Source organism: Panthera onca, chromosome F2 (genome assembly GCF_046562875.1).
Source record: "Panthera onca isolate mPanOnc1 chromosome F2, mPanOnc1 haplotype 2, whole genome shotgun sequence".
Taxonomy (NCBI): Eukaryota; Metazoa; Chordata; class Mammalia; order Carnivora; family Felidae; genus Panthera; species Panthera onca.
The window spans coordinates 53,876,010-53,903,034 of record NC_138356.1 but is presented as its reverse complement, the minus strand read 5'-3'; the positions used below and the strand labels follow the sequence as shown (position 1 = coordinate 53,903,034).

Sequence of the window (27,025 nt, the reverse complement as noted above, 5' to 3'; positions counted from 1 at the left end):
ATAGGGTTAGCATAAACAAAAATTATTTTAAAAAACCTTTTAGGTGAGAAAAGATATGAAAGTTAGAAATAAACTCTGTGTTGGTGAGGTGAATGAGAACTGCCTTGTCTGACATGGAGATGTGTTTAAGGGAATAGCAGGAAAATGAGGTTTGATAAATTTGCAGTAGGTTCTATAATATTTCAAACTTAGCAAAGTATTTACAGCTGATTCAGGAGAGGCTGGATCCTACTTCAGGCTTCTAAACAGAGGAGAAACTCAAGGAAACATTGTCTTGAGAAAAGTGTAACTATATGATATGCAGAAAGGATCAGAAGAAAAAAGACTAGAGACAGCAATATTAGCCAAGACATGATCATAGTTTCTTAGGCATAGAGGCTGGGAGAACATCAGTGGTAAGAAAGAAAAAAAAAAAAAAACAAAAAAACCTAGGACCAGATATAGTATGTAGGGAGAAACAATAGATTTTGTCTTTTTTTTTTTCTTTCAATTGAGTTGATAATGGGAAGAGAAAGGGAGAAGAATTTGGGGGAGGAGTCTCAAAGATTACTTTTTTTTAAATGTTTATTTATTTATTTTTGAGACAGAAACAGAGTGTGAGAAGGGGAGGGGCAGAGAGAAGGAGACACAGAATCTGAAGCAGGCTCCAGGCTCCGAGCTGTCAGCACAGAGCCGATGTGGGGCTTCCCCTCACAAACTGTGAGATCATGACCCTATGACCTGAGCTAAAGTCGGATGCCTAACTGACTGAGCCACCCAGGCACCCCTCAAAGATTACTTTTTTAAGCAGACACGGGAGAGATTCTGAAAGAGGCCAGCCAGTGGAATGGGAAAAGTGAAGGACTTGCTTTAGCCATGACATATTTGAAATTGTGAAAAGACACAACAAGTTGGCAATATGAGATTGGAAGGCTATGGAATCAGGACCGGGTTGTGAAGAGGAATATATACAAAAGGCCAGCTACAATGATGACTGAGAACAAGAAGGATGGGAATTTTCTGATAGCCTCTCATGCCAGAATGAAAAAACTTACTTAGGGGCAGGCAGAAAACTCTCAGATCACCTCTTTTGCTCAGGCTGTGCTGTTGAACTCTTCACTCTGAAATGTAGTTCATCTTGGGAACCTTTGGTGCTGTGAATACAGTACTGTGCAGACCCACTGGCATTGCCAAGGTTATAGGGCTTGAGCTAGGTGTCCAGGACAGCTACAATGTCAAGTTGAGGGAAACTCTCTTGCCAGATGATTAAAGAAGTGCAACATTCTTGGTTTTCTTAGAATAGAGAATCTCTGAAAGTCAGCCTTAGTACCAAAACTAAGAAGGGAAATGGAGTGGCTGACCATAAACAAACAAACAAACTAAATATCCTTCCAACTGGTGTGGGTAGCCATATCCTATGGAACACCTTCAAAAGTTACAACAGGCCCATAAGATGGCTGCTTTTTCCACAATGGTTAATGGATTTTAGGCTAATGTACAGTATTGAGAGAGAAGAGGGACAGGTGGAAAGAGGAATACTTGGTTGAACACAGCTAAATAATGCTAAACAACTCCTTTTACAAGTGCTAAAACGTAAGTTTCTCTTCTGGTTTTTAGGCTTATTTCATCAGCTGTCATTTGCTAAATACCATTTTGTTGGGGGTGGGGGCACGGAGGAGTTTATTATTGTGGCCTCTCCACCTGTTCTTCTATCACTGTTCTGATTCCTCCATCAGAATGTAAATCATGTGGCCATGAAAATAGTCCTGGCTGACTGCTTTGTATTCTGTGCCCACATACTTCCTTTTCTCTCAATGGCTATAGGAAATGTCAATGAGGAGTCTCAATTTGTCATGGTTGTTGTTGCTGTTTTTTATCTTCTACTTGGTAAATTCTTCTTCTTTTTTTTTTTTTTTGCCTTTGGCTTCTATCACTTCCCATAAAGAAAGATACTTGTCTTCATGATTTTTGCAAGGCAATCTTCCCATTAAAACCAAATAAGATAACACTTACACCATTTAAAGAATGTTCAATTGCTTCAAAAATGCATTACATTGGAAGGTTTATGCCTAATATTATGGCAGAAAGAAGAGATTTCCCTCAAACGTATGTGTGAGGGTGGTAACCACTGAAGCTGCATAAGGATTATGGCCAAGTTCCATGAGAGCATGATTTAGAAATCAATAGTGATTCATATTTAGACATCAATATTGATACAACAATTACAAAATCAATACCTACAACAAGGATGCTCTTTGAGGGTGAGCTAACTCTTCCAGGGAGAGAGACAGAGAGAGGGAGTGAGAGAAAGAAAGACAGAATATGAATAAGAACAAAGCCTGGTGGGAAACCTTACCTGGTTCTAATCCCAGCTCTGGAATTTATTAATTATATGGTCTTGGAAAAGTTATCTATTTCAGAGTCTCAGTTTCCTTACCTGTAAAAAAGGGATAATGGTATATTCTTCGTGGATTATTATAAACAATACAAGAGATCCTTTTCTTAAGTTCATAATTAGTGGGTGATAAGCACCATTCATTAACATTCACTATCAACCTAATGAGTGGTAGCACCATTCACTACCAACCTAAATGAGAAGACAGGTTGAGGTGAGGGTAGAGAAAAAAAGGAAGGGTACTTAGCATGATCAGGGAGAAAAGGGGATACCAGCACAAATTCTAGTTGCTTGAGGTATTTCTCCAAGGCCAGCCATGTTTCTCTCCTCTCAATGCTTAATATTTTCACAATTGAGTCATAATTGCTCATAAACTAAGATGTAAAATTCCCATTGTTTCTTGGAGCAAGAATGAGTGTAGAAAAGTCTACAGTTATTATAGTAACCCTCTGAGTGATAAAAACCAGTTTCCACAGAGACATGACAGATTTTTCACAGAATAAACAAAACTCACAGTTTTTATTTCATACAAATCATAAATGTGTGACTTTTATTACTCTGGGAGAAGGGGGTTGTTGCCTAATGGGACTGTTATTTGAACACTCTTCTTCCCAGTATGGAGTTATTAACTCAGTAGACTTGGGCCCAGGGTATTTGGTGTTAGAATGGCGGCACACTGAACCAACCTCACATTCTACCCATGTCAACCAGGATAACATGTTCTTACTGCTCATGGCAGTGTCATTTTAGAACTAAGAGCAACCTGGATCCAGCTCTCTTATTTTTCCGATGAGGAAATTAAGTGCTCTCCCACTTTAGGTTAATGACTTGCTCAGAACCCACACAGAAAGGAAGTGACACAGGCAGGAGGCAAATGTAAGCCTTTGCCAAGAAGTCAAAAATGACTACTCTATGTTCTATTCCTAATATATTTAGAACTTCAGTAAATATCTGTTGAATAAATACATGAATTCTAACTTGAAAATTAGTTCATTTTCTACTCCATGTGGCTGCTGCACACCCTCTAGTAACTTTCCATCTTTTTTCCTTCCCTCGGTACTTAACCTACTTTTGAAAATAATCATTGTGCTTATAGTAGATGGGTGTCATGTTCTCTCATTCCCCCGTGGCAATGACTGTGTTATACCCACTATCTGGGCTGCCCTCTCTTTTCCCTCCACCCGCATTCACCTAGCTAGGAGGACCTATTAGACTTGGTTCAGGCATCGTCTGTTCCTAGAGGCATTTCATAGCTTTCTCAATACCCTCCAGGATGACATAATGCCCTTTCTGTGTGCTCTCAGAGCATCCCTGAGTTCTTCAGCAATTGTTACAGTCTGCTGCAGCTTTCTGTTTATTCACATACATCCCTCTTTAGATAGTAAGTCTTCTGAGGACAGAAACCAAATTGTGTCTCCCATCAAAGCCCTAATGTCAATGGAGCCTGATATATAGTAAGGGTTCAATAAATGTCTGACAAAAGACTGGATGAATATGTTATTAATTAATCTCAAACAACTATGTATAACTCTAGTGGCCTGTGTCATTCAAAACAGAAGTAGAAGTATTTCTACTGATGTTTCCTATCATCTGGGTTTGATTTACAAAAATGGAGGAGTTAGAAGTAAGATTCATACCTTTCCCTTCCTATTAGTTTCAAACCAAACATAAGGTCCCTCCTAAATATGTTGAATCCTTTGAGCATGCTTTTAACACCAAGTGGAAAGCAAATAGGATGATTATTACCACTATACTGTAAAAACCCTTGGAAAACTAGAGGATGGGAAGATTCTGGGATCCTGTTTTTCCCAAGTACTGAACAGGATTAAACCACATCCAAACTGACAACTCCCCTAAGATGCCTTTCCTAGTGTCTGTGACCATGGCTTTGTAACTGAAGGAGGCCTTACTTCTTTCACATGCCACTACCTGCACCACCAATATCCTCACTGAGTCCACTCTGAGACACTTTTTATTAAGTATCTGTACTAGTTTTCTAGGTCTGCCATAACAAAGTACAACAAATTGGGCAGCTTAAACAAAATTTATTGTCTTACATTCTAAAATCCAAGATGTTGGTAGGATGGGTTCCTGCTAGGGTTGTGAGGGAAGGATCTGTTCCAGGACTTTCTCCTTGGCTTGCAGATGTCTGTCTTCCCTGTGACTCATCACATGGTGGTTTTCCTCTCTTAATATTTCTATGTCCAAATTTCCCCTTTTTATAAAGACATAAGTCATATTGGATTAAGGCCCACTCTAATGACCTCATTTTAACTTGATACCTATAAAGACCCTATCTCCAAACAAGGTCACATTTTGGGAAAACACAATTCAGCATAAAGGTATCCAAGGTCCTAGATGAAGGGACTTTCTGGGCTGATGGACATTATCTCATCACTCTAATGCGCATCCAAGGTGTTCACACATTGTTTTCGTAGACACTATAACCTGTTATCACTACTCTTCTAGACCAAAGTGTTGGCTAAGGTATGATCCTCCATGTTCTTAGCCCCCTAGTTCCCTAAGGACCCCATTGCTACTTCATTTAACCCAAAGAAAATTTTACCTCACTAGATTAGCTTTCCAATATGTAACCAAAAGTGTCCCTAAAATATTAATAACAGAAACCCTGATTTTTTGAGCATTTAAAATGTTCCAATAAATGAGCTAAGTTCTTTACTTTCATTACCTGATTCTATCCACAAAAATCCTATGAGGTAGATGTCATTTTTAAAATAGAGAAATTAGAGATAAGAGGCTAAAAGATTTCCCAAGGTCGTCAGGTGTAAAAGTGGCTAAATCAGTCTTTAAATCCAAGAAGTCTGACTTCAAATGGAGACTGCTTAACCAATGCATCAGGCTCTGTTACTGCTCTGACTAGTGGAGTCACTGATTTCTTTGGTGCTATAGCTGAGGAAGGCACTAACCTAGAGGAGTTAAGTTCTAAGCCAAAAATGGTGGGATCTGGAAATGCCAAGTTCTTTCCCAGAGGCATCAGTCTCCTCATGCATGGAAGGTCCTTCGCTATGACAATCTCTTCCTTAGCCCGAACTCCTCATTAGGTTTGCTAAGAGTAACTGGTCTAATGGACACTACATGGTGGTCTTCAAGTAGAAGCACCTCTGTTTGTATGTTCCTCATCAGATCTGGGAAAGCGGAAAGGCTCCTACTATACAAATTCTCCTAAAGACTCCAAACTATCCCCACAAAGCCTACCTTCCATGGTGAATATGGAAAGCATTTAGACAAATCTCTTCATCATGCCTGCTAAACACATTTAGGAATATGAAAACTCCCAATTTTTATGGATTGTAATAGATGGTGTCTTCAAAGGTCTCCTTTTGCTGTGTTTATAATTCTAAATAATGACAAATTGATTTAAATTAACTCTACAGCTTCTAGACATGGATGTTACAGCTTTGAAGATCATCAGAAACAATAATTTCTACTTTTGATCAAGCTGTTAATGTTCCAAATTAAGTGACAATACTAAGCATAACTCAGAGAACAAAATTACAGACCTTTCTAACGTGCCTTTATTTGTATAGTTACTTCTGACACTTAATAAGCCCCAATAAATAGCACCATTGCCCACCCTGTGAGACTCAGTGAAAATTCTGTGTCTCATTTTGAGGATTTGCTTTTAACTCTTGCTTTATTCCCGTATGGGTCCTCCCCATCAAGGTGTGAGAAAGGGGTCTTTCTCTTTGAGTGTGAGAAAGATTTCTCAATGTACTTTCTTGGACACAGAAGTGAGAATAAGAGTAATGATTAACCTTACTGCATATTTACTGTATAACATATATGCATATATTGCTATATGTATATTGTATAATATATGAATATATTGCTATGGTTATTTACTGTATAACAGGAACTGTGCTAATAAGAGTTTTTATTCATTATCTCATTTATTCTTTAACAACCTTAGAAGGTCAGTATTAGCATTATCCCTACTTTACAGGTGACTTGCCCTAAGCACACAACTACAAAATAGTGGTGCCAGGATTTGAATTCCATCTACATTATTCTAAATCCCATGTTTCTATGTTATATAATATCCCACAGCACTACAGATCATTTCTCAGATGGCACAGGTGTCCACAGGAGCTGGAAACTGTATCTAAACTGAGCATTACTAAGCCCTTTGTCTATACCTGTCTTACTCAAGGGATCAACCAGAAGTGTGGGAGACAGGGGACAGTCAGGATTCCTCACCCACTTTGTAAATTAAAGAAGTTTTGCAATTTTCTTATTTTAATATCCAACACACTATAATAATGGAGAGTGAAAATGGAATTGTCCCATTTTTTATGATGGTTTTACTAAGTAGTAAACATTTTGTATTATTTTTAGATACTCAAAAGAGAAATGATAGTTTTGACAAAAGAGAGTAAGAGAATTCACATCTTAAAGATTTTTTAAAGTCTATATACAATGACTTCTAGCCAGTTCAAGATTGCTTAATACCGATTAGTAATGACCATTAAGAAATCATTTATGGATTTTTTGTGAGTGTTCAGAGATACTAATGGGTTTTAAAATTACTTGGGATTCTTCCTGAGGTCAAAGGAAGAAAATAAAGTATGAAGTGATAATAAAATGTATGAGGTGACTAATGGACAGGTTGTATATATATATAATGGTTTCAGGAAAAAAAAAAGAAAAACAAAAAAAACATTCAATTTTTACAGCATACATTTAAACAAATGGAAATCTCACTGCCATAGCCTCTTGTCTTCACTCAAGAACCAGGAAGGTTGATAACATTGTGTATCACCACGGTCTGTATCAGATTCTCAACAATTTTTCAGCCATCAGGTCACTGGCTCTAATCACCTCTGTAACCACTCCCACTCGCAGCTGCCAAAAATCTTATGAAAAGTAGTGGAAAAATAATTCTACATTTGATGAAGCACCAATAAAATGCCTTGCTCTAACATAGCACAAATAAATAACCAACTCAAACACAGTCTTTAGATGGCAAACATGAATACTGAAAATAGTTCCCCACAGACCATCTAGGGATCAGGTATCTAAGTTTTTGCTACATGTGTAAGTCAACAGAATAACAATAAATCAAATGAAATAAAGAGTTACATAATATCATAAAATTTTGAATTGTAAGAGAGAAATTCTGAATAACATTTAATTTGAGGATTTTATTTTAAATCACATGATGGCACTCCTGATTTCCCAATATAGAGACAACACAGAATAATATTTTATCAAAAATAAATATATTAGAGATATTATAATAATGTAAATTCAGACAAAAGATGCAATTAATAGAAATAAAATGGACATTATAATCTTAAAACAATGTTGTCTGGAGTCATCATTGAGGCTAGTGAAGGAGGCTAAATGAGATGTTTAGATGTTGTTCATTAAAACCATCTTCATTCTGGCTCTTAGCAAATTAGATCTTAGAATCTAAGGTCTTCAAGCCATCTGGCTACATGATTGAGCAATTCAATTATACACTGATTTTTCTTCTTTAAAGCGTACATAAAGTTTATATTAAGTATGCTTGACCTACTACGTACCTCTTACATATTATTCCTGTATTTGAAGAATGTGTTTGCTTGAAGTAGGATGTAATTGGTATTTTCCAAATATAAAATCTTTTTTTTTTTAGATATACAGTTCGTAACTACAACATCCCTATAGTAAAATCAAGCTTGCTTCCAGGTTAATATTGAGTAGAGAGTCTTAAAAATGAATAAGTTTCCTCAAGAGCAAAATAATTCAACAAGAATTATTTTGTATAGTGGGCAACAGAGTAAGCACACTGGGGATATTAAATGATATATAATTGATAAAGTATACCCTGCAAACATTTTGACTGCTATACCTTATCTTTAAACTTTAAGCTGTGAGCCTATTTTTAATCTAAAGAATTCACATCTGCAATATATAATTTTATGTTTTGTTTGGAAAAGAACAGTTGAACAGTCCAAAAGAATTTTTAGTACTGAGAAGGGAAGAGTAAAGCTACTTGTGCACTGGAAAGCAATAGATGAAAACACTTTCATGGGAATACTGGAAAGAAATATGTTAGTATTTAACCGTGATCTCATCGCATGACTATATAGAATGTTTACCTCATCATATTTTGATTTGTTCTTTATGGTATGAACATAGTAAAGGCAACTTTTTAAAAAACAAATGCAGAATTGCATAACGTGGTCCCTTGCTTTTATGTTTCATTGCTACCCTCTCACATGTGTGGCTTGTGTTGCAGTTAACAGTTTAAAATCTGCAGGCTTCCTCTTCCACATGATTAACAAATATGTGAGATAAGCCCTAAGGATCCAGGTCAAAGTCTCCCACCACTTGCTGCCCTGTGAGAAACACACATCTAAATTCTTATCTGTCCTCACCTCTCACCCTCTACCTCTCTCCCTCCAGAGTTTTCATTAACCAGAAAGAACACTCTGTGGGAAAGGTTTGTAGAAAATCTGAATGCTTTCAAGTACACCAAACGAAACAGGATAATTCATGTTGTTGCAGCTCTCTCATGTTTTGGGGGCTTTAAAACAGTGAAATAATCTAAATGAGGGTATTTGAGAGATAACAAAAGCATGGAGGAATAACAAGTAATTGCATTCAACATATTATAGACACACAGACCCTCCATAGTAAGAAATGTTATTTTGGTAGTACCTTTATCTTTACTGTGGTTTTCAACTCCACAGGGAAGGCAGACCTGCAAATACCCACTTATCAACTGAACCAATTAAATGCCAATGAAGTGCATGTTCAGGAGACAGATGTTATGAGAAAAATAAAAGATATAGAGTGCCTTACCTTTAAAATATAAAATATTTAAAATTCAGTTGAAGGCACCATAGATTTTTAATAAGATATGCATATTTATAAATCCACGTGCATAGATAGGATTTTAATAGGGAAGAATAGAATAGTTTGAGCAAAGATTTTAAAGTGAGAAAACAATAAGGAGATTCTAGAAAAAGTGAACATAATTCATAATGATCACTCAAATTCTGGTGCTTTAACAAGTGGTGGTTGCATTCATTATTCTTCTACCTTTCTACCTGACTGGCCAAAGCCATGTTAACCTTTTAGAGATCTTAAACACTGAAAAAATTATGGTGTCATTCCCATCCATACACGCACAGACATACATGCACAACACTTAAAACAAAAGCAAGAGAGCCTTTAAAATTAGTCTGAGGAAGTAAAAATGCTGATTGTTCCATTTTGGAATAATAAAATCTATTGGATGAGGTGTTGTTGGTTCCCCTACTTCGCTTAAGATTGTGTTTATCTTGACCCTGGGAAATCTAAGATTATGGCTGGCAGAGCTAACCTTAAAAAATGCAATTATATCTCCAAACTTTTCAAGTAAGAATGAGGTTAGACTCCCCTATAAACATTTAAGTTTAACAATTAACATAGAAGTATTACTGGTGAGAGGGAATCACTGATAATCGAGTTGAAAGCAAGACACAAAATACTGACACATGGGGTCAAAGGTTAAAGTCCACACTTCCAAGGAGCAGGACCAGATCAAGTAGGATAAAAGTGTTCAGGATTCTTTCAATCGTGCTTGTAGCTATTGCCTTATAAGTGTGTATTCATGGCTCCGTCTACTGCTGATGGTTAGTCATTCTTTCAAATATGATAAATGTTAATATGTTTAAAAAAAAGAATGAGGTTAGACCTGCAGTTTCTCAACCTCAGTACTATAGATATTTGGGGTCAGATAATTCTTTGTAGGGGACTTCCCTGTCCATTGTAGAATATTAAGCAGCATCCCTGGGGCCTCTATTTATTAGACGGTAAACAGTTACAGCAATTGTAACAACCAAAAATGTGTCCAGATATTGCTGCATGCCCTATAGGGGTAAAATTACTTCTTAAGACCCACCAGGTTAGAGAAAGGAATCAAGACTAGTGAGTTAACATGAAAACCCATCAATTTTCAGCTCAAAATTTAGAAATACATTCCTAAGCTCTATTTGCATTCATATACTGATCTTGTTCTCAGGAGTGAAGACACTTATTGTGTGTATTGTCTATCACAGCCAGTATTGGGCCAAGAGATGGGTAGGTAGATAGCTAATTATATGTAAGTGGAAAGATTAATACAAATCAGAAAACCATTAAAGGCTATTTGCAGCCAACATAGAAACAATATGTTATCTGCACCTGTGAGAAACACTAGACAGAAAACAATGAAGCCCATTAGAAAGTTCTCAGCTTGGGGGATAAGCATTTTTTTTTTTTTTTTTTTGAGACTCGTGACATCCTTGAGCTTCAAAAGCCAAGGAAGACAGCAGTACTAGTCCCCACTTGGAAAGGGGTTTGTTTATTCTGCTTATCTGCAGCCAAAGCTAACAATCTTAATGGTTTTAAAGACCTTAATGTTTCACAGTACTAGGAAGGTCTAATTTGCAGACAGAAGTATCTATAAATGAGCATGTCTTCAGAGAGTCTTGACATATAGTCAAACAATGTAAAAGCATTCAGACTATTTCTAAATAATGAATAGAGGGCAAACAAAAGTGGTGAGTTGGTTATCTTTTTTTTTTTCTCAGTTAAGGTAGAGAGTAAAGGAAAGAAGGAAGGAAGGAAGGAAGGAAGGAAGGAAGGAAGGAAGGAAGGAAGGGAGGGAGGAAGGGAGGAAGGGAGAGAGAGGGAGAAAGGAAGGAAGGAAGGAAGGGAGGGAGGGAGGAAGGGAGGAAGGGAGAGAGAGGGAGAGAGGATGGTAGGGAGGCAAAGAGGGAGGGAGTGAAAGAAAGAAAAGAAAGGAGAGAGAAAGAAAGAGAGGGAAAGAAAGAAAAGACAGAGAGAGAGAGAGAAAAGGAAGAGTGAGCAAAACCAAATGTAGATACTAAGCTACTTTCATCTTTATATTCCCAAATCATAAAACATGCCTTATACAGTAAGTTTTTAACCCTGGCTTATGAACTGAATTAATAAGAATGGAAGAGAAGGAGAAAGAATATTAATTAGAAATTCTGAAATATATAAGATTAATTATGAAATAACTTAAAATCTGAACTCCTTTGTTACTACTTTCATTCATATGGACTCTCAGCCTCTCTTTTTAAAACTTTTATCCTTTTACATGATCAAATTTATATAGTACTTAATTATAAAGTGCTTATATAATTTAACAAGATCCCCCACATAATGTTATGGAATAAATACCATTATTCCTCTTTTATAGAAAACATGAGTTCAGAAATATTAAATGATGCTGAAGGCCACAAGTAATAAAGCAGGACTTAACACAAGCTTCAATTCTGAGGCTATTCTGAATATCAGCCTTAAGTGATGTCAGTAGAGAATAACATTTATCCTACTGCAGTGTTTCAATTGCACATAGTGGTATTAAAAACATGCACTGGTGTCAGACTCCCAGCCCCACAAATTACCAGTTGTGGGATCCTGAGCAAGTTGTTTCAACTCTCTGATACTGTTTCTTCATCTGAAAAACTGAGCTGGTAATAGCTACCCCACAGATTTGATATAAAGATTAAATGAGATAATAGGTGTAGCACATTTAGCACATCCCCATCAGTAGAAATCATCATCATATTTTATCCAATGGAATCTATGTCATACTGGGTATTGCTTATGTGGAGTTCTTATGTGGACTGTTTATGGCAACACTAGCTCTTTCTGGTTTTCAGAACCTCTTGTCATGATGCCCTTTTTTAAACCCGTACCCCTTAAAAGTTGAATTCTTTGATTACTCAAAATTGGGGTAGATCACATGTTAAGATATATGTGAAGTCCTGCATCTGGGAGAGTAGAATTTGATGGTAGAGCGTAAAAGAAAGCTTTCTAGTTGAAGAAATCACAAAGAAGATTTTTGAAAGTTCTGTTCCATATTTGTAAAATTTAGGAGGCAATGTAGGTCTCTTGCATGACCAGAAATAGAGTGCTTGAGTGCCTATTTTGGGATTAGCACAGTTGTAAATGCTTTACATATATTAGTTCATTTCAACTTGACACAAATACACTTGAGGTAAGCTTTATTATCACCATCCTCATTATATAAAGATGAAGGAACAGGCACTGAGAAGTTAAATAACTTGACCAAGTTAACCCAGCTAGTAAGTAACAGAGATGATTAGAATCCAGAGCTACACCAGAGTCCATGGTTGTACCCACTGCACTATGCTATCTTTCTCCAGAGTATCCCATCATTAATCAATCACATATATACAAGGAGTCTACAGAATGGTGCAAGGCACTTCTGTAGTCTACCCATCAAGTTTCCTGTCGGTTCACAGAGACGTCTGTAGCAGATGCTGCTGATATCCTGCTCCATACTCCCTGGGCTCCCCAGTTCACTTACAGGTACAGTAAGATCCATGATAAATGTACAACTTCTTACCTGGGTTTCTCTTAACCCTGAAGGCTTTTTCAGGGACTGTGGAAGCAAAACCTTCCAAAGACAGGCACAACCTAGGAATTCAGGAGAATTAAAGACCCTAGGGGGGGAACCTTCAACCAATACAAAATAGTAATTGGTAAATTATTGCCCACCATCCCTGTATCATTCACTTTTGTGGAGGGTCCCTAGTAGAACTGAGTCGAGTTGGCCCAAAGCAGTAACCTGCTCAATAAAACACCTTATATCAGTTCTTCTCCCTTCCTTATCTCACTTTCCACACATTCCTTCACTTATGTTTTCTGCAGTCAGCTTTAAATAAACTACCTACACCCATGGCCTTGTTTTGTGGTCTGCTTTGTGGCAACTCAAAATAATCTCAGCTGGCTACCCAGAAGTTTCCTCCTGTTTCCAATAACACAATCCCCTTGGCTCCAGTTCCATCTAAATGATTAGACATCATGGGAGGAGTAGAGGTAGGATGAGGAAGGAAGGATTCCAGAAGGAGACTTTGATCCTTTGGATTCTTTTGTTTTTTGTTTTTTTGTTTGTTTGTTTGGATTCGTCAGATTGAAACAAAAACATTTCCTCTTGCTGGTGCTGACTGTTCTCACATATCACTTCAAGATGCTATGATGCTAACCAAGTTTCTTTCTCTATACTCTTACTAAGGACTTCCCACCAAGGAGACAGAGTAGGGGAAGAGGCAAGAAGGGAAGAAAACACTATACCACCAGACAAGGATTCCAAAAATCAAAAGAGTTATTAATGTATCTAAAAAGATTTTCATGAATATGCATTGTCATTAGGAAGATGAACACTCCTATTAGTGATATCCTTTTAAGAGATGCAGTTCAGTGGAAAGAATATGCACGTATCTGGAGACATACTGACCTGAATTGCTTTTCTTTTTCTTTTTTTATTATTGAAGTATAGCTGACATGCAATGTCACATTAGTTTCAGGTGTACGACATACTGATTTGGCAATTCTGTATGTTACTCAGTGCTCACCACACTGTGGTGACTGTGGTTACCATCTGTCACCATCCATTATTACAATATTATTGATTAGTTCCCTATGCTGTGCTTTTCATCTCCATGACTTACTGATTTTATAACTGGAAGTTTGTAGCTCTTAATCCCCTTCAACTATTTTGCCCATTCCCCCACTCCCTTCCCCTTTGGCAACTACCAGTTTGTTCTTTTTATTTATGAGTCTGTTTCCGATTTTCTATTTGTTTGTTCACTGTTTGTTTTTTTTTTTTTTAGATTCCACATATAAGTGAAATCATATGGTATGTGTCTTTGTCTGATAGATCTGAGTTTGGATGCCAGCTTTACCACAAAGAATATGACATCAAGCAAATTAAATTATTGAAGCCTGATTTTTCATACATATACAATGGTGTGGAAATATTTATCTCCCCCAAATTGCTGAAGATTTAAATGAGATAATGTGTGTGAAAATTGCTGGCAGATGTTTAATAAATGTTAGTTTCCTTTCCTTGTCTACTCATGCCCCATCTCAACCTGCCACCCCACAGAGAAAATCCCATGGGAAGTTTTCTTAATGATCCTCAATCTTTCACATGTAGGGATTTCCACTGCTCTATTGTATTAACCTCTTAGAAATTCTTCTAAACTTTTATGGTCAAAAAAATTACTTTGGTGAGCCTTTCTTTTGTGACTATTACATGCCAGATTCTACAGGTTAGCCAAGGAAAACTAAAGAAGTCAGGAAAGAGGCAAATAAACATTAGGTATTGAAACTGCAATATATCTGCATTAACACAGGCAAAGATGTGGGAAGTCAATTTAAGACAAAGGAGAGCTTCTATTATGTGCCATTGATAATAGCAAGGTAAATAAACAAGCCTCTCAATCCCTATGACAAATGGACTACTTTTCAACAAACTATTTTTTAAAAAATTAAGAAGCAGCAAAGCAGCAAAGGGCACAGACCATCTTTTGTCTCTCATTCCAGCACAGACCCTCCTGATTTACACATTTCTCCCACAGAGTGATTTGACCATTAAGTGATTAATGATGTGGACATTTAGAGGAGTAGCTGAAGCAACTTTTATTCATAAATGTGCTTTTTTAGGTTTTGAATAACTTAGCAAAATGATCTAGCTTCAAATTAGAGAAGCATGTATGTATGTGAATAACTGCTCTCCCCGCACCTAAAGGCTAGACTCAGAGAGCTCTTTTAACTCTCAGACCTTCAATCTTCTCAGGGCAGGACTTATACTAAAGGTCCACCTAGAACACTGGAGAGAGGATGCTGATGCCCAGTTTACACAGGGATCTATGGCCTGAGGTTGCCCAGCACCCAACTTACACTACTACTGATGACGTTTATCACAGTAGCCCATCCACTTCTTGGGTGACTGAAAATGTGGACAGGCCTCAGCCCACACTCTGAGTCACACAGTCAATGCAACATCTATATATCCGAAACCTTCAGCAGGACAATACTCCCATACCTCCACTTTTCAATAACTGAACTTTTGACTCTGCTTATTCTTAGATAATTTTTATTATTACTCAGAGTCCCTTATTTTTCTTCCTAGTTTCCATTCCTGGGAAGCAGTGTTTTATAGAAGTAACAACATTTGTTAAGTAAAAATACAACATCTGGATTTGAGTAATTTCTCTGCCACTTAATAGCTATATAAGCTCTCTGTGCCTCAATTTCCTCACTTTTAGGATTAAGATTGATAATAAAACTTACATGATAAAGTTGTTCTTGGGATTAAAGAAAGGTTTAAACCATGCTATAAACCACAATGTCTGGCACAAAAACATAATAATTTTCTTTCTTAGAAATGAATACTAGCAGAAAGAATACTATTGTTTATCAGATTCTTTGGTGTGGCCTTAGGCCTCCCATGACATTATCACCTCAGTAAATACTGGGCAATGGTGCCAACAGTGATGGTCTGTTATCATTGCTTACATTTTGCTCCCTGGGTGAAATGGTTCGGGTAGATACTAAAACTTCTACACCATGTCTGTTTTGTCCCATTAATGCATCTAAAACTCAGAACAGGGCATAAGGTCACTGAACCATTCTTTCCTATTTCAATAAAAAATAATAAATGTAAGTAGCTCCTCTCAGAGTTGAGAAGGTGAGTGGCATTTCAACTACCACAGCACTTCCTGGGCTATTTCAATGAATAGGTACTGTTTTCAGTGCGTCAGTCCCTACAGGCTGCAGGGTGGCGGAAAAGATTCATTGAACAGCTTCAAACAGCATAGAATTAAACTTTTACTAAAGTACTCCAACAAGCACTGATGATCAGTGACAGAACTACCATCATATAGAATAAAGAACCATAACATGTTCAGACTGAAGTAGACGAGCTGTCACAATTGTCTATCTTTTGGTTCACTGGGTCACAGATGATGAAACTGAGACCCAGAGAGACCAAATTGTAGTGAAATGGATTTCCTATGAACAAAGTTCAGCTTCAAAATCACAGTCAAGCAAAGATCTAAAACCAGACCTAAAGTAAGCACAGATCTAATAGGGGAGTTATGTTCATAATACATAAAATCTAGCAACTGGTCTGGATCCTCACCATCAAATCTTTTTTACCCATTACCACTGCTCCAAACTATTTAAATGTTGAAATGCATCATGTATATTATAAACAATATATGACTTACTTTCAAAATACAGACTCTGCAGTTGATGGAAGAATCGTGGAGTATATCAAGGGCAGTAGGCACAAGAGACTTTGAGTTGCTGTGAGTTAGGCAGTGAGGGGGGGTGGAGTGCCTGGATCATCTACTTTCATCAGTTCCAGAAGCTACAGTATAGAAGACAAAAGCTTGCTGTTTGCTTGCAGGTTCCTCTTTAGCCTTTTTCAAACAGTAAAGACAGGAAATGGTATGCATTCCTGTCATTGCACTACAAATTTTAGCATCACGGTTCATACAATGACATGCCTGCAATCTGTCTGAGGAAAAGGATTGTGAAGTTCTCCCATAAAGAGCCCGCATACTTTCTCACACACACCCTCCCTCCTTACTAGTGCTCTTCATACAAGATCTGGGAGAACCAGTGGGGGGAAAGTCTTCAGGAAAACTACTTGAGAATCAACACTGGTAAATTGTCCTTGTAAGTAAGGTAGTCCTAAGGCTCAATTATCAAGTAGGTAAAATTTTTCTTTTACACTTTTCATCCCCCTTCTGAGGCTTTTGGTTTCACCTTCATCTGCTCCTTCCTACCTCAGGTCCTTTGTACATGCTTTCTTATGCCTATAATGCTCTTCTGAAGTCCCCTCCCCCTGTATTCCTACCTTCTCCTGATTTATCCCTACTTAACTTTTAGTGCTCAGGCGATGCTGAATCAAGGAAGATTTCCCAGATGCCCAGATTACATCATCTCCTCCACCCACTGCACTCTGCTCTGTCTAGGAGATCTCTTTCTCTCTCTCTCTCTTTCTCTCTCTCTCCCTCTCTTTCTCTCTCTCTCTCTCTCAGTTGGTCTGAGGGGGGATCATTAGCTCAGAACTTTATAAAAACAATACTCTTGGGAATGATAGTACTTACACCATTAAGCAATAACTATATAAAGCTTATAATAAATCAACTCAAGTACAAATCTATACAACAACTTAAAGTTCCAAGCAATGGCTTAGCAATAAACTTTTGAAATTTAGCACACTTCTAAGTTGGTATGTATTATTATATTTTCCTACTTTGGTACGAAAGTCAATGTACCTTAAAGATCTTATAATGTGAAAACAAAGGAATTAAAATTTTTATCTGAGAGCATAAACTTACCATAATGTCATACTCTAGTACAGTAGACCACAACTAAAAATTAAAGAAATATTGTCTATATTATGTATCTGGTTTTTTTTTAATCTCTCCCAAACTTTCCACTACATACTGATAAGAATTTTGGACAAAAATCATCTAAGGAAATAAAATGCATTATTGTATGATCACAGTTAAATGTCCAACTAGGATTTTATAATGGGATTCCACCTAAGCATAGTAATCTGCCAGATTTGATGTTATCTGATGAAATAAATTACTTTTATAGTTCTTGTGTTTCATTTACTTTGATCTCATAAAGAAGCCATGACAAATACATAAAGACTACCTGTGTGGCATGCTATCATGTACTGCTGAGATTCCCCGCAACAACACGGGATTTATCTCCCTAGCTGCTGGGAACACTGCCTGAAGATGGCCCCATGCTGTCAGCCCTCTTGGAGGACTGTCTCAGCTGAAGGAAACTGCTTTGCTTAAGGCCACCTGTACTTTAAGGGGAAGCCACTATCCAGTGTCCTCATTCCATCTGAATCCATGCAGGGGTATAAAAGTCTAGCCACCTTGCCCAAACTCTAAAGTGTCATCCCAGTTCTAAAGCTCCCAAGGGATCTGCAGAGGTCTTTAGTAAAACGGTGTAACATCTCAACTTCTTGGTCTGCCCAGCTCTGCTTCCCTCCCCTCCCATCTACTAGTATTCATCTCTAGAGCGCTTCCCAATGAGTGTCTTGAACATTAATCTCCATCTCACAACCTACTTCTGGGGGAACCCAACCTGCAACAATCTGGAGTAAAGGCCTTCAATAATCACAACTGAATTTGTGTCAATAGAGAACTGGTACTTGTTAAAGGAGACGTCATCTGCTTCTTTCTGTCCAGGGCTTTGGTTTGTGTGGATAACAAAGTTGCGGCGAATGAATTTGTGTGAGGGACACTTTCTAGGAGGCCACCTCTTAGTAAGTAAATGCCTTTTGTTTAATAACAATCCGGTCACTAACGACTTCCTAGACGAAAACTTTGCTGCCATGAGATATGATGTTCCTGAGCCACATTCATCTTGGTGATCTCTATTGGGGTAGTGACCCTCTCTCCTGAGTCATATTGGAAACTGGTCTTTGGCCTTCTCTACAGCTTCTGCCCTATAGGTTGTCCAGCATCTCCTGGGATGTAAAGGATAGGTAGCAACAATATACTGAGCCAGTTCGCTGAGAGCGGGAAAAAGAGACCCATTTGATTTATTTTTCATTTGGGAAGATCCAAGATATCAACCTGCCAATAAGTCAGTTTTTATTACAACAGTGCAGGTTTCAGAACATTCTACTAGTATAGTTCAATATTTGGAATACAAATATAAATTTAATTATGTTTGACTTCCTACATCTTTTTGGCTATAGTATTTAATTGGTTTGTTCATTAATTCATTCACTTATTATTGTGTTCATTCATATGACATATTAAGGGTCTAGCATGAAGCATGTACTTTAATGTCCCTGTGAACTAAATGGAGCATCCAATGCTCACTTATTGGCCCTCACCCAAATGCAGTACCCCTGTTGAAGTCAATTAAATTCTTGAGCCTTCACTCTGAGTTTCTCACAAAAGCCTCCATCACTACACAACTCATTTATCACTGGAATCTATCTCAATGCTATTAAAACTCTGCCCCTAGTGTATTAGCACTTCACTGTTAAGTAAGTGTGACTCCTCCTCCCTTTTTCTTACAGGAATTATCATAGTTGGACTTCCTAGTTCATACTTTTTGACATCTGTGGACCTCTTCATCCTTCTTTCCTCTTGCCTTCTTGTCTTTTCAAGTTCCATTCCTATTCCCTTTAATCTCTGATGACAATTAGTGCATTTTCTCCAGAAAGTATTTTTTAAAATCAAACTAAAATGTCAAATGTACTTGATATGTTCTCAGGGGTATGGAGTCCAAGGGAAATAAGGCAGAAATATTAATTGTGCTTAGTGAAAATGGGAAAAGACTTTAATCTGGGCTAAGGCATAAAAGAGAAAGAGAAGAAAAGAAGGAGTGGCAATACTGCAATATGTTGGGCAGAAATTGTTGTATAATATCCATTCAAGATATCTTAAAATGATTTTAAAAACTAAAAGTCTGTAACACTTCACAATTACTTAGCCTACTTTATTAATAAGGATCATTTCATTTCATTAACATGAAAAGGAAACACACAAACACAAATAAACCTTACCAAAAAGTTACTTCTCCCCAATCTTCTCTTAGATTACTTATTGTGTGTCAGGTTTCTAAATACTCCACATACAGTATCACAAGGAAGTTGGTATTCTTACCGCCTCCTTAGAAGATGAAGTACTGAGGCTAAGTAAGATGAGGCAATTTATTCAAAGATACAGTTGAAGGATTTGAATTCAGGTAGTCTTCCCCCACAGTACACACTCTTCATTATGACATCATGGTGCCCCACTGATGTAAGGTCTGGAGCCCTGGAGAATATATCTGGCCAAGTATAGAAGCCAATCAGAGTTTGTGGGTTTGGACTTTCAAAGTGAACTCGGGCCTTTTGGCATTTGCAGTCTCTTTGTGGTGGACAAAATGCAAACTTCTATTTGGAAAGGGGGAAATAAAGTGGTCTGAATGGCTTCAAGGTTTTTGAACATCAAATAGTTTTTACCAAAGAACATTACTATCACTGAAGTGTATCTGTATCTGAGTCAAAACATACATGGATTTGACAGCAATCTGATTCACAAAATATGCAGAGCCATTTCGTGGTTATCATGGTTCCAAGTTAAATAGAAGGCTCTGTCTTGCCTTCTCCCTATTAATTAATTCCTGACTGGATATTCCTGCTCTTCCAGGGGCATGCCAGTGGACATGCATTGAGGAGTTTCACTATTCAGGAAATGATGTTGGCAAGAGTGAGAGGTTTGGCAGGGTGGGTGGTTTGGGGGCAGACGTGGCGGGAGCTGCCTCGTCTCATGTGGCCCAAGTCAGCAGCAGCAATAACTGTAAGGCATTTTAAGTCTGCAAGTTTCACAATGGGTGAGCTTTTTTACATTTCCTTCAAAGTCTGTGGATGACGGGATGGGCAAGCAATTGTGCCTGCAACTTGGTAGCGTGGGCAGCTAAGATCAAAGCAAGGGAAATTGTACAAATTGTCCACTTGAATACTAAAGAAGCAAGAAGAGCCAAGCCAACTCAACCAAATATTGCTTCTTTTTCTTTGAACCCAGAGGTTTATGTTCTAAATGGCTGGTTAGCAAAGCAGCAGAAGTGGCTGACAGTCCAGATTTGAGATTGCTACCAGAAAACCTGACTTACAATATATAGAAGACCTGTACCTTTTATTTTGCTGCCAATGAAGATAATAAGTTGGCATAATTCAAATAACCATGTCAAGCAAATCTAAGCTGTAATGATTTACAGAAGAGCAACAAGAAAGTAATATCAGCCTAAAGAAGAAATTTTTTTTTTTTTTTAAATTTTTTTTTTCAACGTTTTTTATTTATTTTTGGGACAGAGAGAGACAGAGCATGAACGGGGGAGGGGCAGAGAGAGAGGGAGACACAGAATCAGAAACAGGCTCCAGGCTCCGAGCCATCAGCCCAGAGCCTGACGCGGGGCTCGAACTCACGGACCGCGAGATCGTGACCTGGCTGAAGTCGGACGCTTAACCGACTGCGCCACCCAGGCGCCCCATTGAAGAAGAAATTAACTAGAGCCAGGATGCAGCTGGAGCATGAAAACCTCACATAACACATTTCTTATCAGAAAAATGAGAGTTGCACTACCTTCTCCACTGCGCCTTCGCATTCTAACATTCCATGCCCCTATATTATGTCAAATGTATGCATGAAGCTAAATAGATCACTTTATCTTGAGTCTAGGGGCTTATAGTAGTGAATCATAGATAGTATCCACCAATTCTTAGATGAATCTTGTTAAAGCTCTGATCTTGTGGAACCTTCCAGAGCCCGATGCCGAAAATGAGATAAGCTGGACTCGACCTACCTCTAACAATTGGTTAGCAATGTGAGACTAGGCAAACCAACTAGCTTCATTTCCTCATCTGGAAAATGAGACTGATCCCAATACTTCTAATATTTGATTCCCAAATATTCATTATTCTGAGATATTTTGTAAAATTTTAAAATATTATTTTAATTATTTTAATATTTCTTGAGCTAGAATAATGTTAAGTAGGTTCCAGTTTCTTTAGCACCCAGAAACCTATGAAAAATGGACACCTTTAATCCCATTTTCTTTAACACAAAAATAATATGGAATTGAAGAATCCAAGAGTTGGTGCCCAGAAAATAAATGTCAGTCCTGAATAAATATTTGAAGATATACCTTCATGGTTATTTATGACAGATCAGTTCATTGACAGAAAAATGTAGTCACAGTAGTTACTTGGCATTGATAATTAACTAGAAGGGAGATGAGATCAAAGATGTTGCTGAAAAAGAATGAAATCACAAGAATCCTCACCTGGCCAAACTCTGGCACCAATTCTGGTTTCTATATCAAGTTTCATCCCAATGAGAGCATTATCTATACATCTGAAGCATCAGCATGTTTCCTTTGAGCCCAACTGCACCTCACCAAACTATAAAACAAATACCTCTTGGTTCTATAATCTCAAATATCAGCTACAACCTACTAGTGACTAAACAATCATTGTGTTGAAGAGGTCAAGAACAGATTGTTATTCCCAAATATTTCATATGACATATACCGTTTCCATCTTTTCAGGTTCCTTAGCTTGGGAAATTTAGTGATTTTTGATTTATTGATCTTAATGTTTTCTCTCAGGTATTAAGGTTATTTGAAACCATACGTTTTTGGAAATAAAAATGGAAAATTTCACTATACATAGATACATATACTCTAACCCACAAATCTTAAATACCTTTCCAACATGACCAAATTATATCTTCCTTCATTCTTAAATGAAAATACTCCATATTTACATGCTTAAAAGAATCTTGAAAATTGAGGCAAATACTGACAAGTTTCAACAATAACTGCTTAGGAAGTAAGTGATTTATATAATTTCCATCTATATTATAATATATTTTGAGAACAAGGTCAGGTTTTGTTTTATTTTATCCATCCTATGCCATCCTCTGACCACCATCTATCCAAACATCCCACAACACAGATACTGCACACTGCTATCTCTGTAAAGACTTTTACAATCTGTAATTTTAATAACCTCTTCAGGTGATACTTATGGACACTTAAGTGTCAGAGCCACTGACAAATATTTTGTGGCCCACTTATTTCCTAATGTCTTTCTTCTGTTGTACTAGGCTATACATGTATCTGTCTAATATCCATGTATCTGTCTAATTGCTAGGGACCATATCCACATGATTTTCCTTAAATTGTGCTGGGTACAGGAATATAGATGTTAAACCAATTATTTGATAGTTTTTGATGGAGAGGATGAAAATAATGGTAACAACCATTACAACTGTATTTTAACGCTAAAACACTTTATTTCATTAAGTAGGATTTAGGGATTAAGTTACTTTCAAGTAATTGTCTGAATGCTAAAGGCATTTTCTCCTTTTCATATATGTATATCATGTTGAAGCTTTTCAATATTTTAGGAATAGTTTAAGTTGAAAAAGTCAACTGCTTCTCTTGAGAAATAACCTATTTTAGATAAAATCTTCAGTTAACATTCAGAAACCATCTGAATGTTACATCTTACAAATACATCTTACATCACTCAATCCATTGCAATCTATTGAGAAACATCAACATTGCTTACTTGCTTCTCTGGAGCATTTACCTAGATAGTGATTTTCCTCCAATGATCAGGTAAAGAAGGAAACTACAGACTTTTCAAAAACCTTTATAAAACCTGACTGCAAGCTGACCTGAGATTTTTATAGCAAGTGTGAGGTTTTTACAAGGCAAGAGGGAAATAAAACTTGTTTGTTTGTTTATCTAACCAGCACACACATTTTTCAAACAATTTGGGTTTGGCATCACCCACAATGCATCTGGCCAAACACTTTTTCCCCTTAATTTTTATAACCAAAGAAATTTTCAGGGAAATTTAATCCACATGTTTTTGATTCATTCCATATCCAGTAATGTTTCAGTGAGGGGTATTTGATTTCAAGCACTTTGGAAAACATTCCATCATCAGCAGTTCCTAAGATTACAGGTAAGTCAGTGTAAATAATAGAAACATTCAAGGGGACGGATTTAGGCATAGAAAGATTCACCCAAAATGCAAGAAATCAAAAGTTTTTCTCAAGGTTCTGGGAAGTTAGAGTTAGCTTGTTTTAGGGCTACAAATTCCCCATGTGGTCAAATCAGAATTAGTTTACCAGTAATAGTTCCATTTGCATTGAAACTCCACTGCAGAGAGTTGAGTATTCAATACTTGTTGGGTATATAAAATGTGCCAGGGGAAAAAAAAAGGTGCATAACACAGTGTTGACCTTCACGAACTTCCAATTTAGTAAGAGATGTTAAGACCCAATAAGATAATACCAATATTCTACCTCAAAACTTTAAGATAGACTATCTAGTTCTCTATGTAGACTACACTAGCAAACTCTCTCAAATCCTCATCCACATAAATACACACAGACATACACACAGGACTGTAATCTTAGATGTCAGGAACTAAGTAAGAGCTTATCCCATTCAATTTAACCAAAATGTATCTTTTATCCTGCATGGCACACAAAGCATTTTAAAAATAGTATATGTTTAAATATATTTTAGTAATAATAATAAAGTGAATAAATAAAGTATAATTTGTTTTCTTGCTTGTTTTGTAGGTTAGTCTGCAGAACTGAAAAGAATATCATAGGATTGGAATCAATGACACTTGAGACTGGAGAAGTAACCTGGAAAGCCATGAGTGCCTTTTCAAGAAAAAGTTGGACTTCAAACTAAATTCCAAGCCATTAACATAGAGAGTATTATGCCCACGGCATTACTACATTTGACACAGCAAAAGCTGCTGCAGTAGAATTAGTGATATTGCATTTGACCTAATCAAAGAACAGAGTCTACTGTTGTACCAGGAGCTCATCACATCATAATTATCAGGTAGATCACAGACCAGAACCTAATTGTGTAGACCCTTTTTTTTTAAATTTTATTTTTTTAAATTTTTTTTCAATATATGAAATTTATTGTCAAATTGGTTTCCAGACAACACCCAGTGCTCATCCCAAAAGGTGCCCTCCTCAATACCCATCACCCACCCTCCCCTCCCTCCCACCCCCCATCAACCCTCAGTTTGTTCTCAGTTTTTTTTTTAATTTTTTTAACGTTTATTTATTTATTTTTGAGACAGAGAGACAGAGAGTGAACGGGGGGAGGGTCAGAGAGACGAAGACACAGAATCTGAAACAGGCTCCAGGCTCTGAGCTGTCAGCACAGAGACCGACGCGGGGCTCGAACTCACAGGCTGTGAGATCAGGACCTGAGCCGAAGTCCGCCGCTTAACCGACTGAGCCACCCAGGCACCCCACAGTTTTTAAGAGTCTCTTATGCTTTGGCTCTCTCCCACTCTAACCTCTTTTTTTTTTTCCTTCCCCTCCCCCATGGGTTTCTGTTAAGTTTCTCAGGATCCACATAAGAGTGAAAACATATGGTATCTGTCTTTCTCTGTATGGCTTATTTCACTTAGCATCACACTCTCCAGTTCCATCCACAATGCTACAAAAGGCCATATTTCATTCTTTCTCATTGCCCTATAGTACTCCATTGTGTGTATAAACCACAATTTCTTTATCCATTCATCAGTTGATGGACATTTAGGCTCTTTCCATAATTTGGCTATTGTTGAGAGTGCTGCTATAAACATTGGGGTACAAGTGCCCCTATGCATCAGTACTCCTGTATCCCTTGGGTAAATTCCTAGTAGTGCTACTGCTGGGTCATAGGGTAGGTCTATTTTTAATTTTTTGAGGAACCTCCACACTGTTTTCCAGAGTGGCTGCACCAATTTGCATTCCCAGCAACAGTGCAAGAGGGTTCCCGTTTCTCCACATCCTCTCCAGCATCTATAGTCTCCTGATTTGTTCATTTTGGCCACTCTGACTGGCGTGAGGTGATATCTGAGTGTGGTTTTGATTTGTATTTCCCTGATGAGGAGCGACATTGAGCATCTCTTCATATGCCTGTTGGCCATCCGGATGTCTTCTTTAGAGAAGTGTCTATTCATGTTTTCTGCCCATTTCTTCACTGGGTTATTTGTTTTTCGGGTGTGGAGTTTGGTGAGCTCTTTATAGATTTTGGACACTAGGCCTTTGTCTGATATGTCATTTGCAAATACCTTTTCCCATTCTGTTGGTTGCCTTTTAGTTTTGTTGGTTGTTTCCTTTGCTGTGCAGAAGCTTTTTATCTTCATAAGGTCCCAGTAATTCATTTTTGCTTTTAATTCCCTTGCCTTTGGGGATGTGTCGAGTAAGAGATTGCTACGGCTGAGGTCAGAGAGGTCTTTTCCTTCTTTCTCCTCTAGGGTTTTGATGGTTTCCTGTCTCACATTCAGGTCCTTTATCCATTTTGAGTTTATTTTTGTGAATGGTGTGAGAAAGTGGTCTAGTTTCAACCTTCTGCATGTTGCTGTCCAGTTCTCCCAGCACCATTTGTTAAAGAGACTGTCTTTTTTCCATTGGATGTTCTTTCCTGCTTTGTCAAAGATGAGTTGGCCATACGTTTGTGGGTCTAGTTCTGGTGTTTCTATTCTATTCCATTGGTCTATGTGTCTGTTTTTGTGCCAATACCGTGCTGTCTTGATGATGACAGCTTTGTAGTAGAGGCTAAAGTCTGGGATTGTGCTGCCTCCTGCTTTGGTCTTCTTCTTCAAAATTACTTTGGCTATTCGGGGCCTTTTGTGGTTCCATATGAATTTTAGGATTGCTTGTTCTAGTTTCGAGAAGAATGCTAGTGCAATTTTGATTGGGATTGCACTGAATGTGTAGATAGCTTTGGGTAGTATTGACATTTTGACAATATTTATTCTTCCAATCCATGAGCAGGGAATGTCTTTCCATTTCTTTATATCTTCTTCGATTACCATTCATAAGCTTTCTATAGTTTTCAGCATACAGATCTTTTACATCTTTGGTTAGATTTATTCCTAGGTATTTTATGCTTCTTGGTGCAATTGTGAATGGGATCAGTTTCTTTATTTGTCTTTCTGTTGCTTCATTATTAGTGTATAAGAATGCAACTGATTTCTGTACACTGATTTTGTATCCTGCGACTTTGCTGCATTCATGTATCAGTTCTAGCAGACTTTTGGTGGAGTGTATCAGATTTTCCATTTATAGTATCATGTCATCTGCAAAAAGTGAAAGCTTGACTCCATCTTTGCCAATTTTGATGTCTTTGATTTCCTTTTGTTGTCTGATTGCTGATGCTAGAACTTCCAACACTATGTTAAACAACAGCGGTGAGAGTGGGCATCCCTGTCGTGTTCCTGATCTCAGGGAAAAAGCTCTCAGTTTTTCCCCATTGAAG

General features: G+C 37.5%; 1 long non-coding RNA gene across 8 annotated transcripts in view; it reads right to left on the bottom strand.

Moving 5' to 3' along the window:
• Window positions 1-20,056, bottom strand: part of LOC144615135 (uncharacterized) — a 392,358-nt gene extending 372,302 nt beyond the window's left edge. For 3 of the 8 annotated variants that reach the window (XR_013553608.1, XR_013553609.1, XR_013553610.1), the window contains exons 1-2: window positions 19,749-20,050; window positions 16,420-16,562 (exon numbers count right to left, since the gene is read on the bottom strand). This is a non-coding gene — a long non-coding RNA (uncharacterized LOC144615135). Of the gene's footprint in view, window positions 1-16,419; window positions 16,563-19,748 lie in introns of all 8 variants that reach the window. The other 5 variants (XR_014136567.1, XR_014136568.1, XR_013553607.2 and 2 more) reach the window with 5 other exon arrangements.
• Window positions 20,057-27,025: the final 6,969 nt, after the last annotated feature.